The following is a 16,092-nucleotide window of genomic DNA, read 5'->3' on the forward strand; positions in this document are numbered from 1 at the left end:
AGAAAGTATTAAGTGAACTCAGACGGCCTAGTCATCGCAATGAGGTCCGTCCAGCCTGGCTCTCCTGAGTGATGGGCACTGACTTGCACCTTAACTCGGAACAGTAGGGGAACCGCCTTCTTCTAACTGGGCCTCTCCCCACACCGGGCACGCCCTCAGCTGAGACGGTGTCAACTCCCCCATTGAGGTGTGTGCTGGTGGCTTCAGTGTGACCTGGCCCTGCCGGGATATGAACCTGCAGTGAGTGAGGTGGAGGGTCGGGTGGAGAGGGGTCCCTTCTGGGGTGGCAGGGGGCCCGGTAGCACCCAGCCCGGCCTGGTGCCTGGGGCTCCCTAACACCTCCTACAGCTCCTGGGTTGGCTCCGGCCCTGGCCAATCCATACACCCTCCCAGCATCTTCTCATTAAGTCCCTTTTTGCTTTTATCAGCGAGAGGTGGCTTCTGTTGCTTGTTCAGTGAAACAGTACATAGGGAAACCAGACTATTTCTAACATCAGTAAAATACCAACCTCAGTTATCTCGCCGGGCAGACCGTGCAGCACAAAGGCCTGCAGAGGGCTGTGCGAACGGCTTACGTGAAGAGTCCTCATCATCTGTCTTCAGAGATGCAGAAGCTGGTGGTTCAGGTAAAACCTCAGGGAGGGATTGAGGAATCCAAAGCTGGTTGGTTTCAAAGGCTAACTGGTCAGACCAGACCCCTGAGCTGTGGTCAGAAGCCTAGCTCAACATCACGCAGACTCAGCACCCTAAGTGCCAGGTGGGGGCGGTGGTGTTCCCTTTGCAGGCTCTCATTGGGGATTCACTGTAGTCCCTTAAATGCAGCAGAGATTCCAGCCCCCTTAGCCCCCACCCTGCGTGTTCCATGACACAAATCCCGGGAGTGTTTAATTTTCATCTTTGTTTAGGAGGATGAAGGAGGGGCAAGAGGAGACATAAATTCATACTGACTGACACAAGGTCACAGCCAGTACCTCCTCCTTGGAGAGATATGTGCTCCCAAAATGGTGGCTGGGGGGCTGGGCGGAGACCCTCCACTGGTCCCAGAGGGACTCCCTCATCTGGCCACAACTGATGGGTTGGACAACAGATCCAGAGGGAGACAGAGCATCTTTCCTGGGAATTTGGAACTGACACACAGAAATCAAGTTCACTCATCTGGGGATTGGCGAGGGTGAGGGGCGGTGGTTGGAAGTCAAATGAAACCAGAGCATGAGAGAAAGTTAGAAGTGAAAGAGAGAGAGACAGAGAGACTGAGCTTGTGAGAGCAAATAGTCAGAAAGAAGGAAAACAATCAGGGGACAGAGGAATTCCAGCTCTTGACTGTCTAGTTTGTCTTAGCCCATCAACGACCCCGCGGGATGGTTAATAAAATTCCAGTTTTGCAGATAAGGATAAAGGCTGAAAGAGGTGGGGGCTGGGTTTGGGTGCACAGTTAATTCAAGTGCCGCTGGACCCCTCATTTCCCATTGCCTGAAGGCACTGTAATCCTCACTGGGAACCCTGCGGTCCCCTGACAGCCCAGCACCCTGATCAAATGGCCCCTGCGGGAGTGGGAACCCCTCTGAGGGTGAAGAGTTCCCTGAACCGAGATGCCATGCATCAGCAGGCTCCTGCACACCCCAGGTTAACATCTCCACAGCTGTGCAGTCTCCCGACCCACTTCCCTCCCTGCCAGGCACCCCTTCCTTACCACCGAGTGTACTGCAGGAATTCAGACACAGGGATGCCCAAAGCAACACGAGCCCACCGGCTATACAAACAGCAGACTCCCAGCCCCACCTGGGTTCCGAGGGGACAGTAGACGTCCTCAGCTTCCATGTGTCTAAGACAATCTTCTTCAGCTGGTGGTTATAGAGAAAAATAAAAGGTCCAAAACATAGTTCAGTGAGGAATTCCTCCAAGGACCTGACTCCAGAGACTACAACCAGGGGTCCCTACCCCCCGGACTTGGGGTGAAGGTGGATTATTGATCAGCACAACCCCCGGTGGCCCAGCTCCTCAACTTGGCTGCCCAGAGTGGGCTGGGGGAATGGGTAAAGCCAGGGCACTCAGGAAGAGCACAGAGGACCTGATCTCCCCTCTCCGCACTTGTAAACCCTTCCTCAAATCTCAAGGCATCTGACAGAGAGCAGCCACCACAATAAGGAGATGCTCCCATCTCTTCACTCACTCCAGTCTGTTCACTTACGTGCTGAGCATCCACTGGGTCCCAGGACATGACACATAGGATGGCCGATGGGACAGGCTTGGTCCTTCACCCTGGACCCTGTTCAATCTGATGGAAGAATGATCACTCATAAAGAGTTTCTCAAAATTATACAGAGAGCAAAGACAAACTGCAGAGTGAACCAAATTTAAAAATATATATGAAGATCCCCCAGTCTCCCCGCCTAAGGTTAACAGCATAAAGCAAAAAGATCTTGCCTTTGATCACCAAGGAAGTTGTCACCCCCTCTCAGGTGGAAAGGACAGTTATTCTTTGAGCAGGACACAGAAGTGCTTCATCGGATTGGACCAGGGCATCTACAGTCATTCAGCAAATGTGTATAAGCTCCTACTACGTATGGGAATCTCCTAACTAGACCAATTCACAAGGTTCTCGGGCTTTATCAGTCAACAAAATAGACATGACTCCCCATCACTGGGGGCTCAGAGTTTTAGTAGAGGAAACAGGCAGCATGTTGGGGGTAGTAAGAGCTTGGAAAAATTAAAAAAAAAAAAAGAGTGATATGAGCAAACTCCAGTGATGGCGGTGGGGTGGGAGGCAGGCAGGAAGGAATAAGGCAATCCTGGCAGATCTCACGGAGTAATGAACTTGAAGCAGAATAGATCCGGAGGAAGAAGGAAGAGCCGGAGCCAGAGGCCCCCTGAGTGAGGGGGAGAGTGTGGGCAGAGAGGCAGAGCACGCCGGGTCCTGAGGCCTTTGTGACGACTTTGGCTCCTAATGAAATGATGACCCATTTAGTGAGTTTTGAGGGGAGGGGTGATATAGTCCAACTTAAGCTTTTGTGTTTGTGTTTTTTTGTGGGAGGTAATTTATTTATTTTAATGAAGGTGCTGGGGATTGAACCCAGGATCTCTTTTTTTTTTTTAACATTTTTTATTGATTTATAATCATTTTTGAACCCAGGATCTCTTGCATGCTAAGCATGCGCCCTACCACTGAACTAAACCCACCCCATCAATGTATGCTTTTGCAGGCTCCCTCTGACTCTGTGTGGATGAGAGATTGTAGGAAAGCAAAGATGGAAACAGGAGGCTATTTGTGTCCAGGAAGGGCTGAAGGTGGCTCTTAGGAGGGCGGGGAGCAGGGAGCAGGTGGTTAAGAAGACAGAATACCCAGAATTTTCTAACAAGCTGGATTTGCTGTCTGTGTGTGTAAGAGAAAGACAGAAAGAACATTGTTCCAACCTCTGGACCTGGACAATGGGAGGGATGTCCTCTCCATCCACAAGGGATGGGACAAGGTGGGGCTGAGCAGGTGGAAAGGGGCTGGTATCAGCTCAGTTCTTCAATGTCATGGTTAAGGTGTGTATTACATATTGCCACAGAAATGCCTAATAGGTAGAGGAGTCTGTTTTCTTTTTCTTTTTAACATTTAAAAAATATAATTTAAATGTATTAATTGTATTATGTGAATGATTTGGGAAGTTTGTTTCATGCCAAGGTATATGTTATATATAGCCAAATGGAAAATATATCAGAAAGGGGAGAAATGAGGGCTTTCACATAAACTGACTGTCCATAACGTAGGTAAAATTTCAATAAAACCAGTGTTCAGTGCAAAAACCTCATCTTGGTGTTACATAAAAATAAATGAAAAAGGACTATGTTAATATATCATTATTTCATGTTACATAATAGCCCCAAACAAACACACTGATTAACTATGAGGCTTGTAGAAATGCTATTCGCTTTTTTCACATAAATACAGAAATGCAGAAAGGTTCTAAGGTAGAATAAGCATCTTAGTGGAAATAATACAGATTTGAGCATTTTACATGATATATATATTTACTGATACAAAATTTGGAAAAGTAATTACATAGTAGAACATATGTATGAATGTGAAAGCAAGATTAATGAAAGAAAAAGAATGTGAGTCTCAGGGATAAAGGTCCAGATGGAAAGGGCAAATCAGGGAGTTTTGGAGAAATCGAGAAATTGATGGCATGCCAATTTCCAAGGCTGGGTTGCTTCCACCAAAGGAATAGCAGAGAGAGAGATGAGAGGCCCAGGAGCCAACCCTGGGGCACACCCACAGTGTATGTTTGGGAAAAAGAGGAGACATTGGCAAAGGACCAGCCAGTAGACCAAAAGCAGAAAACAGACAGAGCGATGGGCTGGAGTTTAAGTTAAGCAGGAACACGGGGGAGGAGGGATGGAAGAGCTGGGTCAAATGCTGCCGAGGGTCTACGCATGATGAGGACTGAAAATTGACCGCTATATTTAGCAACGTGTGGTCACTGATGGCCTTGACAGGGCAGTTTCCATAGAGCGAGGGATCAGGGGAAGAGCCAGAGTGGGTGTAAAAGGGGATGGCTCAAGAGAAGATGCAGACAGTGAGTTTAAACAACTCCTTAAAGATTTGCTGCAAAGACACAGGGTGGCAATTGGTGGGGGTGAATTAGGGTCAAGGAGTGCTGTTTGTTTCTTTTAAGAAGATGGACGTTTATATACTGATGGGAGCCAACTAGCAGAACAAAATAGATGAGGTAGTGAAAGAGAGGATGGTTTTGGGAGTGACAACCCAGAGAAGATGGGAGGGATGGGGCCCTGGGGACTTTTCGAGGAATTGGCTTTCGATGTCACCTGTAATAAGAGGTGGGGCACCGAGAGTGAGGTCACAGACAACACTAGGTGAGCGGATGTGCTGGGAGTTGCTTGTGAAACTTCTCTTCTGTTGGCTTGTTTGCTTGTTCAAAGTAGAAAAGTAACCTTACCAGCTGAGGGATGAGGAGGAAGAAAGAGTTACTGGAGCCATGAGAAGAAGATAAGAAAGAGACTTCCAGGGAGAATGGGACAGTGAAAAGAGCAGGGGGAGATGGGGGAGTGCGCTCCCAGAAAGTTACATTTTCTCTTTGACGTCCCCAAATGTGTGATGTGTGATTACCCTTCCTGCTGTCTACGAAATAAAAATTAAGTATGGTTCAGAGGAAATGCCATTTCATTCTAAGAGGCTACCTGTTTCTCAGGAATGGCCATCTTAAACTGCAAATATTACAAAAAATGTTGAAAAGATGAACCTGTGTACCTAAAATCCCCTATTTTCTATTAATCTGTTTACTATTTAATTCCCCTATCAATAACTCATAACCAATAATGCCATGATGGAGGTACACTGATGCTTAAAAGGAAATGAGATCTGTATCCTTTTCCTAAATTCCATGGCTTCCTTAATATACAGTTCCCCTTGGAATTTAGGAATGTCTGGTATAAGAAGTGAGAAACAGTTTGAGAAAATCCCGGCTCAGAATTACACAGCACAACCGCATCTCAGAAGTATATACAGCCGTAAAAAATTTTAGAAGCAAAACTCCGTAACTACTCTTAAAGACTTTTGCAAACCTGGGCCTGCCCAGATGTTTCCAAACTGGAAAGGGACTCCAATCACTTGCCTGGTACCGGACCAGAGGCTGGCCAGCCTTTTCTGTAAAAGCAAGAGAGTAAATATTTTCAGTTTTGCAGATCATTTTGTTGTAACCATGCAGGTCTGCAATAAGAAAGCTAAGAGCACTGGGAGACAGGAAACAAATGGGCATGCCCACACCCTCCCTTCCACTCAGGGCAGCTTCTCTGTGGTGGGCAGTTTTGCCACAATAACTTGTTTCTTTGTTTCCATTGGTTTCTTTTTTTCCACCTTACTGCTCAAGCTCAGAAATTCAGGTGGTCCTGGTCCTTCAGCATCCATGCAGAGAGAAGGCTGAGTGGGGTTGGGAACCCCACCTGATGGAGAAGAGAGATTGCTGGGAGGGACACTACGGTGGCCACCATGACACGAGACAATCACACCTTCTGGGGTGAAAGGGAATGAAGACAAGGGAGGGACAGAGCAGTGGGACCCCTAGGTCGCCTGCCAGGCTTTCTCTCCCTCCACAGCCACCCTGGGTGCCTGGGGGGTGTTGGGATTCAGCTACGGTGATAGGCTGAAGGGACTCAATATAAAGGACCATCCAGCTCCTCACTAGGTTCCAAACGCAGCCCCTCAAAGTCCACCCTCTGAGTTTCTGGAACTCAGCTGGAAGAATAAATGAGCAGGCCAGATCCAGAGCCCAAGCCAAACACGACGGTGGTCACGTGGGGTTGTAACCCCATGCTCAGTGGTAGGGGACGCCTTGCAAATCTGCAGAAATCCCTGTTCCACCTCATTCCTGGGGGAAACCCCAGATCTCCTTCTGCTCTGTCTGTTCTTCTCTTGATGCTATTGTCCTGGATGGATGCAGAGTCTTTGAACCTGGCCCTCCAAACGTACATAAGCAGCCTGTTCGATAAAACAAATTATGCACTTTTTCACATTTGCCAGTTTTTTGATTCCAGAAATTTTGCGGGACTCATTCTCACAGTCTCCTGTGCCCCCACCACTTGGTGGCCCTCTGCTCATGGAAACACCATTTCCCACAACTGCACCCTGCCTCCCAGCTGGTCAGAGGGGAAAGTCCCACAAAGACACAGGTGATTGTGAGGATCCTGTCCCCCAGCAGAAAGCCTACTCCTGGAGCCACGGACTGGGATCTGGCCTCCTGAGCCTCTCAGCTCTAATTCAAAGCCTAAACTGGGGGCCCCGAACATTGCTGACTGACTTTCTGAGTCACCTGGACTGGAGGGGCCTGATTTATCTTTCCAGGAATGGATGTAGTGCAGCCTCCATTTTCAGGGCTGATATTGACGATGGATCTAGTTCCCCCCACTGCACCGCAGGAAGGAGAGGCCCTTCCATCCCACAGCTTGGAAACCCAGCCCAGGTAAGTTCTGAAGCAGTGTATTGCTGCCAGGTCCAGTATCCCTGCAGAGTGGCCTCTGTCCCTGAATGAGCCCCTTACCTGGGCCTTTTCTGCCCCGACACAACCACACCCCAGTCTGTGCCAGAGATCTGGGGCTCTGTGTGTCCAGGGCACACAGTTGGGACCTGAGCCAGGTGTCCCCTGGGCCTCAAGGGGGAGAGGTCTGCCTCTGCATCAGGGGAAGGTGATCCCTCATGGCTGGCAGGACGCTCTCAATATGGACCTCCAGGCGCCCAGGGAGCAGTTTCCCTGCAGGTGTTAGAAGCCATCATCAGGAGGGCAGGCCCCTCTTTGTGCAGACCATCCCGCAGTGCTGGGCCCACGTGCTGACCACAGAAACCTACATGTCCCCAGGTTACCCCAGGCAACCTCACAAATTCGTCACTTGGTGACCTGGGTACCACGGGATCATTGGCCATCCCATGAGGGTGGTCCTTGCAGGCATGGACTCCAGGTGCTCCCGTTAAGAAATCCCCCTGGGTTTCTGTGGTCACAGAGCCCACAATAGAATATTCTAGTCCTGCAGTGACCACCACAGCAGTCACCTCCCCTGTGCATGTCCAGGAACAAATGACAGCAATTTATTGCCAGGAATCGTGATGAACAAGGGGGTGGGATTCCATACTAGTTTTAGGATCCTGGTAACTCACTCTGCACCCCAAAAAGCATCCATGAGAAATGTGTTTATTGGGATATCTGTGCCCCTAGAAGAGCTGTTCCTCAGGGCTCCTGGGACCCTCCAGCCCCTCTCAAGGTTCTCAGAGCTTGGGTCTAAATTTCTATCTCCCTCCTTTGGTGTACAGCCACCTGTGTCTCATGATCACAGGTCACTTTATTGCATGACTTGGCATGTTCTTAGTTCTCATCCTCCACCCCTGCACTAGACTCCCACGATGTTCCCACTGACCCTTGGCTCCCTGGGTGGGTCAGGGGGCCCTAAGTCTGCACCCTTCACTCTCCTCCTCTACCCCCAACTCTGAGGCCACCCCTAGGTGGACTGGAAGGTGTTTGTAAATGAGTCTTACACAAGGACATGACTGGAGAAAGCAGGGCTCCACACCCGGAAAGCACACCTGCTCCCTTCTCTGATGAGGACCCCACAGCCCCACATTGCCTCCAGGGGTCTACTCAGCACACAGTCCCCCAGTTCTGGGCAAGGCGTCTCCCTGGAATCCTTGCTTCCAGGCAGAGTCTCTCTGTCCTTCTGAGTTTAGAGTTGTTCCCATGTTCCTGAGCACCAAGGTGCCCAGCACAGACCCTTCACTGACCTGGAGAGACAAGGAAGATATGTGGCCACAGGTATCACAGGACACACCTGCTGGGACCCCAGGCCAAAGGGCCATCCTTCTGCCTTCTCAGGTGTGGATCCCGTGGTACCTTTTTGCAGGGGGCCCAAATGGGGAGTGGGGCCCAAAGCAGTTCATGGGGCTCTCTGGGCAGGGAAGACTTGGGCCAGGCAGCCTTGCCTGGTTTCCCTCCTGGGGCACTCTGAAAACTCCTGCTCCTCTGGCTGTGGCTAGAGGCCCCCCAAACTTCAGGGCGGGGCCCTTTCTCTCAGCCTCCACTGCCTCCAAAGCCACGCTGGAGCTGGCATGGGGAAAGAGCTTTCTTGCCCTCTTGTGGCCAAGCTGCCAGAGGTGGATGCTGCGGGGAACTGGAAAGAGTTAGCAGTTGCTCAGATGTGAGTGGTTAGGCAATTTGACACCCTGTCAACTAGCCTTAAACATTGGAAAGAGGGCTTTCCCGGGAAAGCTGGAAGTTACTTTCAGTAATTTGTTTAAAGATTTCTTTTTTTTTCCCTTAAAGACTCATAAAACCTCTCCCAGGTCATTCCTGGTATGGACCATTATCCAGGGATCAATCGGGAAATGCAGGAGGAGAGGGGTGGGGGTTGGGGAGAGGGTAGGTGAGATCAGAGCCCACAGAGAGGAGATGCCCCTCCCAGGAGCCACAAACTGGGCAGTGGCTGCTTGGCATCCAGCTCTCCTGTTCTCAGGCCCATTTCATCTGTGGGGTGTTTCCAAAAGAAACAATGGTGGAAGGGCCATGGAGGACCCCTAGACCTCCCAGAATAGACAGGGGGAGCAGAGTCACCATGCTGGCCCAGAGCTTGGAGACAGACCTGCAGTGGAGACCACAGGTCTTCTGAGAAGCCAATTTCGAAATAAAGGCAGTATGCGCTGGAATACCCATTTCGAGCAATTGCTTCACCATAGACATGTAATTTACATAGTTCTTCTCACCACGAAACTGTGTTCCCAACACGCTACATGAATGACGGCTTCAACACACATTCATTTCTGAGATGTGAACAAGTGTAGAGCCGCTCTTTCGTCCAGCATAATGGGCATGGTTACACCTAGGAAAGCTTACCAAGATTTCTCAGCAACAGCCAATTTCGAAATAAAGGCAGTGTGCACAGGAAAAGCCGGTTGGAGTGAGGGCTTCCCCATACACATGTAAGTTATATAGTTCCCCTCACCATGAAACGCTGTTCCCAACATGCTACATGCATGAAGGTTTTGACACACATTCAGTTCTAAGAAGTTAGCATGTGGAGAGCCGCTCTTTCATTCAGCATAAAAGGCCTGGTTACACCCAGGAAGATTTACTCAGATGTCTCAGCTGGTTCCTTCACCCAGATTCAAAATAAAGGCCGTTTTTGCTGGGAAAGCCTGTTGGAGCGTGTTCAGAGCTGTTTCGGGCTCTGTCCCAGCTGGAGGGTGCAAACCCCAACCTCCAGAATGAGGGACAAGGACCCCACCGGCCAGGTGGTGTTGCCTTTGCTGGGGAACAGTGATCTTTGGGTTAGATATTTTGCAGCTCTCTCTAAAACCTGTTTTGACTTAAGTTTGCATCCTAGTCACCAGTTTCAGGGCAACAGAAAAAGCATATCCTACATCCCTTTGCACTGAAATCTTCCCAAAAGAGCAAATATTTGCCCATGAAAATACCAGCTGCTCTTCTAAGGCCCCCTAAATACCCAGCAGTGTGGCCGGTGCACTCTTGATCAGGAACAGGATGAGAGGGACCAGCGGTCTTCCAGCAGGCTTGGCCTGGTGTGGCAGCTGCGCTGTGGGTCCGTGGTGGGAGGGCCATGCAGGGAATCCTGTTTGAGGGGCCTCTGTGCACGTCTGCATTATGCTCTGAGGTTTCATACAAAGCTCCAGGCATCCTAACTGGTCAGATACAGCCCCCACCCTCGGGCTGGAACCACCAGGACCTCAGTACCTGTAACAGGGACGGTGCCTGGTGTGGGGAGAGGTCATGGGACACTCCGGGGGCAGGGGTAGTGGTGCTGGGGAAGGCAGGGGGTGCAGTGAATGGTGGAGGGAGCAGGGTCCCTTGCTTGGGGGTGAGAGTTCTTGGGGAGACCACAGCATGGCACACACAATCCCCACCCCATACCCCAAATTCCTAGCCCCGCCAACACAGGGGCTTCTCTGAACACTCTCACCGTGGCTAGCCTGTAAGACCGCACCTAACCCGGCATCTGGCACCCCTGCCCTATCTCCCCTCTTAGGACAGATCCCGTCTCCTTGGAAACTGCCCAGCAGCGTGAATTCAAGGCCGGCAGCGGGCCTGGAGGATCTGCACTTCAGGTGCCCTACCTGGCCAGCCGTTTGTGCCTTGGCTCAGTCCTCTATCTTGCCCAACGGCAGCCTGGGTCCACGTCCGGTGCAAGGGGAGGCCGCGGAGCCCAGGCTGAGCCACACACATGGACAGGTGAGGGTGCCCCCGCCCCGCTGCCCCACCGCCCCACCGCCCCGCAGCCCCGCCCACTGGTGGCAGCACCGCCCCAGCATCCGGCCGGCGCCAGCTGCAGGTGAGGACGTCTGCTCGGCACCGCCCGCCCCAGCCCCGCCCAGCTGCCCCATAAGCCTCCCCCCAGCCCCCGTCCTGGCCGAGCCCTGGCTCCCATTGGCTCCGCAATTTCTGCCCTCTCACGTCTAGCCTCGGGAGGACACAGACGCAAGCGCTAGAGGAGGGCCCCGGGGCGTTGCCATGGCTACATGCGCCGCGCTCTGCGCGGGCCGATGTGAGCTTCTGGGGCAGGCAGCGGGCTCCGGAAGTGTGCAGCTACCCGGGACCATGGCGGTGCTTGCTGCTGGGGCTGGCGGCTTGCTCGCCTGGGCGACTAGTTCTTGCCTGGTCAGTCGGCGGCCGACATCCTGTCTGGGGCGGCGTCCCACAGACGGTAAACGTACGGCCGCGCCGTTGGCGGGGCCAGTGGACATGGACCGGGGTGGGATCCGGGTTGGTGTGGCTGCCGGGGAGGCGCTGTGGTGCCAGGGAGCGGGTTGGGGCGGGGAGGACAGGGCTGGGGCACAGCCTCGGGCTTTCCTCCCCCTCGGGCACTGGGGCTGGGACCGCGAGTCCGGGTAGCCCTGCTTGGCCGCGGCCTCCCAGAACCCCCGGGAAGGGCAGGCGGAGGACCTGACTTTTATGAAGCGGGGCCTTATCCGGGTTTTGAAGAGCCCCAGAATCAGATGTTTGAATGGGGTGGTTTATCAGCCTTGTTTATCTGCAGGGAAATTTCAGTTCCATCCAGATGTTGGCTCCTTCGGTAAAACTCAGGAATAAGACAAGGGTCATTGTCGATTAGCAGTTATCTAGGGCTTGACTCAAAATAGACTGTGCGGGGTGTAGGGATGGTAGATGGGCCTTCCCTCTCAAAGTTGGCAGTCTTCTGGGATTAGAGGCCCCAGTTGAGGATTACATCTTCATCTGCGGTAATGGAGGTTGTGGGAACATTAACACAGAGAAGGGAGGAGTGTGGCTGCGATAACTCATTAAAGAAGCCAGGACCCTTGCCTGGCTCTTGTGTAGGAGAGTCTCGCCTAGGGTAGGGCAGCAGTTATCAAAGTGTGTCTGAGGCCCCTGAGATGCAAGACTATTTTCATAGAAACGCCGGTATGTCACCTACCTTTTGCACACTCTTGCACTCCCGAGTTTCCTGTGGGGATTTCCAGGGAAAACCTGGTCTATGATATCACAAAACAGGGAATTTAGAGGCAGATAGAATTCAGAACTCACCAGTCCAAAAGAGTTTTGCAGAAATTAAAATCACTGCTCTTCTTCTCATTAATGATTTTTGTTTAGAAAAATATACTTATTTTTTGCTTAAGAGTATTAATGGTAACATGTAGTAGGTTGTTATTATTTTTAAGTGAAATCATAAGCATTTTTTAAAGTTCTTATTTAAGTTCTAACACAGGAACTATTGATAGATTTAACCCACATAAACAGCAGCCTTTTGGAGTCCTCAGTAATTAAGAGTGTACAGGGGTCTGTAGGCGAAGAAGCTTGAGAGCCCCTGGAGAACGTGTGCTCAGGTACTAGTCAGGTACTTAGCGTTGTTAGACAGATGCCAAGATGTCTTCTGCATGTGCTCCCGGACTCGAAGTAATTGGCCACATGGAGACGGGTGGGCAGTGCCTCCACTATACAAACCAGAAGCTGCTGAATGTGTCTGGATTGTAGGCCATGGGCTGTGCAGGGATTCCCGTTGTATCTGTTCTATCTAAGCCGGGATTCCTGTGCAGAGGCTTGGCCCTGAAGACCCGCTCTCCTTTGCTCCCTGCCAGGTACCTTCTGTGTGACGTCAACCCTCTAGAGGGCTTCAGCCTCCATAGGAGCGTCTGTATCCACATCGCCTTCCTCCTGAAGACCCTGCTGAAAATGGAGGAATCGGTGCTGGTGATACCCCCTTGGGGCCGCCTCTACCATTGGCAGAGCCTGGACATCCACCAGGTCCGGATTCCCTGGTCTGACTTTTTTGATCTCTCAAGTCTCAACAGAATCATCCCTGACACTGAGTACCAACCGTTCATTGCAGGGGAGATGGTGATCGTTTAACTGGGGCCAGACGGTTGTTGTTCTGGTTCTGATGTGAACATCAGGCCATCTTGCTTCGGGCTTGTCGGTCTGCTAAGGGGTCCTGCTCATGTTTCCCGCACTGCAGGTGAATTTGGTCTTTCCATAGTTTTTCTCAGGAAATAGATCTGAAGTGTATGAGATATGTGTTCCCTCCGCTCTGAAAATCCTGGCCTCCTGGTGAGATGGAGCGGTGACAAGAAGGCCACTGCCACACAGGCCTTGTCTAAGGAGGACTCGCTCCCTGGGCAGTAAGGGCCATTCTTACCTGAAGGAAAACACGATGTGTGTGTAGCATGGGCCACGTGCTGGAGAAGGTATGTAACCTCTCATTCAGTATAATTTGGTCCTGCTCAAGCTTCCCATTTTACTTTCCGTAAGAGGTAAGAGTTGAAGATTTTCTTTGAATAAAGGTATTTAGAACTTATCTTTTTCTTTAATTGAAATGTGGTTGATTTACAATGTTTTGTTAGTTTCAGATATACAGCTGTTTTGTTAGTTTCAGGTATACAGCATAGTGATTCAGTTGTACATATACATAGTCTATTCTTTTTCAGGTTCTTTTCCATTAAAGGTTGCAAGATACTGAATATTTTCCCCTGTGTTCTGCAGTGAATCTTTGTTGTTTGTCTATTTTACATATAGTAGTTTGTAATTGTTAATCCCAAACTCCTGTTAGTTTTCTAAGTCTGTGAGTGTGTTTTTGTTTTGTAAATAAGTTCATTTGTATCATTTTTAAAAATTCCACATACAAGTGATATCATATGATACTTGTCTTTCTCTGAGTTATTTCACTTTAGTGTGATAATCTCCAGGTCCATCCATGTTGATGTAAATGTCATTATTTCCTTCTTTGTTATGACTGAGTAATATTCTTCTATATCTAAATTCTACATCTTTATCCAATCATCTGTCTGTGGGTGTTTAGTTTGTTTCTATGTCTTGGCCATTGTAAGCAATGCTGCTGTGAACATTGGGGTGCAGGTATATTTTGGAATTAAGGCTCCCTCTGGATATATGCCCAGGAATGGGATTGCTGGATCAAATGATAAGTCTTTTTTTAGTCTTTTGAGGACTCACCATACTGTTTTCCACAGTGGCTGCACCAAACTACATTCCCACCAACAATGTAGGAGGGTTCCCTTTTCTCCACAGCCTCTCCAGCATTTGTGGTTTGTGGATGTTTGAATGGTGGCCATTCTGACTAGTGTGAGATGATAACTTATTGTAGTTTTGATTTGCATTTATCTGATAATTAGCAATATTGAAACTTTTTTTCATATTCCTATTGGCCATTTGTATATCTTCATTGGAGAATTGCTTGTTTAGTTGTTCTGCCCATTTTTGGACTGGGTTGTTTATTTTTTTTTTCTTATTAAGTTGTATGAACTATTTATATAGTCTAGAATTTAAGCCATGGTCAGGCTTATCTTTTGCAAAAATTTTCTCCCATTCCATAGGTTGTCTTTTTGTTTTGCTTATGGTTTCTGTTGCTGTGAAAAAGCTGATAAGTGTAATTAGGTCCCATTTGTTTATTTTGTATTTTATTTCTGTTGCTTGGGTGTATTGCCCTAGGAAAACATTGGTGAGATATATATCAAATAATATTTTGCCTATGTTTTCTTCTGAGAGATTTATAGCGTCTTGTCTAATGTTTAAGTCTTTAAGCAATTTTGAGCTTGTTTCTTTTTTTTTTTTTTTTTTGCGACTCTATTGTATGCTTTCGATTTGTGGTTATCTATTTTTTCAAGTATATCAACTCATTACTATATCTATTTCCTTTAGACTGATAATCACGTAGGCTCCAACACATCCTAAGAATAATGAGAAAAAAAAAGAAAGAAAGAGAAAAAAATCTATCTTTTCATGCTACCATCTCCCATTACCACCTTTTTGTATTTTGATGTACTTTTTCTTTTTTCCATCTTCATGTTTATTGTCTTGTAACTCGTTATTGCATTTCCAATTATGGTTTCCCGTTTGTATAGCATCCTGCTTTCTTTCTGTTTAGAATAGAAATTTTTAATGTCTCGGTTTGGTTCAATAATGCTGAATTATCTCCCCACTCCCCTCCCCCCCTGCATCTCTGAATCCTCAGTGCAGGGAAGCCAAACCATCCTTGCCTTCATCGGTTCTGGGAAAGCAATCTTCATAGTGGGAAAGAAAACATTGAAAAATAATATTCTGTGTGTTGCTTTCTACCCTTGCCCAGAGAGTGAGAATCACCTCTGAAGGCGGAGGAAGAAAGTTGGAGGTGCGGGGCACAAAGTCTTTTGTCCTTTTGCTACTGAAAAAATGATTGCTTTTGTAATTAGTGATGATGCCCTTTAAATTGGTGAGATCGAGATTCTACAGCTTCAGCGCCTGTGAATAACCAGCCGGGAGAAAGCTCTCCAGGGCCCCTGCAGTGGGAAAGGCAGCCCCTCTGAGCACCTGTTGTTCTGTATTCTTCCTGACTCCACATGGGTTTGCTACGCACCGCACCGTGCAGGACGATGCAGTTACCCGAGGTGGAGGACAGGGAGACCCCTGCTGGGTGGAGAGCCACAGGAGCCCACATTTGAAGGACAAAGTGAAGAGTAGTGGGGCGGGCATAGGAGGAGAGGATGGTTGAGACCCAGGATGGTGTCCTGGAGTCCAGCAGGCGAGGCTGGCGGGGCAGATGGGGCCCTGGGGCATGGGCAGTCCTTGAGGGATCTGAAGCAAAGATATGAACCAAGAGACTGGATTCGTGTGGGCGTACAGCTCCCCCTGGATGCCGCGGGGCAGTGCAGCAAGCCCAGGAGGAGCGGGCAGTTCCCCAGAGTTGGGTTGACAGGTCACAACCAATTCACTGGGGACCGAGAGGTACCGAGATTTTGTTAACTTTTTGTCCCTCTTCCTGGAAAAAAGCTGCTTCCTGTTGAATAGCCTGTGTCATTAGTGAGAATTAAAGACATGAAGCAACATTTCCTCAAAAGTCATCCATTGTGTAGTTGTTAATAAGGGTCAAATGCAGACTTGAATAGACTAAATCAAACATTCATCATCGGATTTTAAAATCCTTTAAAATAAAAATTCTTGCTGTCTTTGTTCTTCATTTCAGGGTTCACTTGGTGATAATAATAGTAAACAAAGCAACAGCAAACCCTTACAGAACTCTGTCCTGCTGTTCCAGGAACTCTGTGTTCACGACAACCCAATGAGGTGGCACTTTACAGGAAGGACAGTCATT

General features: G+C 49.2%; 2 long non-coding RNA genes across 2 annotated transcripts; one reads left to right on the top strand and one right to left on the bottom strand.

Annotated features, from left to right (window-relative positions):
* Positions 1-589: 589 nt before the first annotated feature.
* Positions 590-10,736, bottom strand: LOC141575111 (uncharacterized). The gene is made up of 4 exons (XR_012502464.1): positions 10,613-10,736; positions 5,569-5,650; positions 2,189-2,275; positions 590-1,841 (listed from the first exon to the last, which is right to left on the bottom strand). It is a non-coding gene; the product is annotated as an uncharacterized LOC141575111 (long non-coding RNA).
* Positions 10,737-11,002: 266 nt separating this feature from the next.
* LOC141575113 (uncharacterized) lies at positions 11,003-13,646 on the top strand. Its single transcript, XR_012502468.1, has 2 exons — positions 11,003-11,205; positions 12,590-13,646. It is a non-coding gene; the product is annotated as an uncharacterized LOC141575113 (long non-coding RNA).
* Positions 13,647-16,092: the final 2,446 nt, after the last annotated feature.

The sequence above is a fragment of the Camelus bactrianus genome, chromosome 26, assembly GCF_048773025.1.
Source record: "Camelus bactrianus isolate YW-2024 breed Bactrian camel chromosome 26, ASM4877302v1, whole genome shotgun sequence".
NCBI classification, from domain to species: Eukaryota; Metazoa; Chordata; class Mammalia; order Artiodactyla; family Camelidae; genus Camelus; species Camelus bactrianus.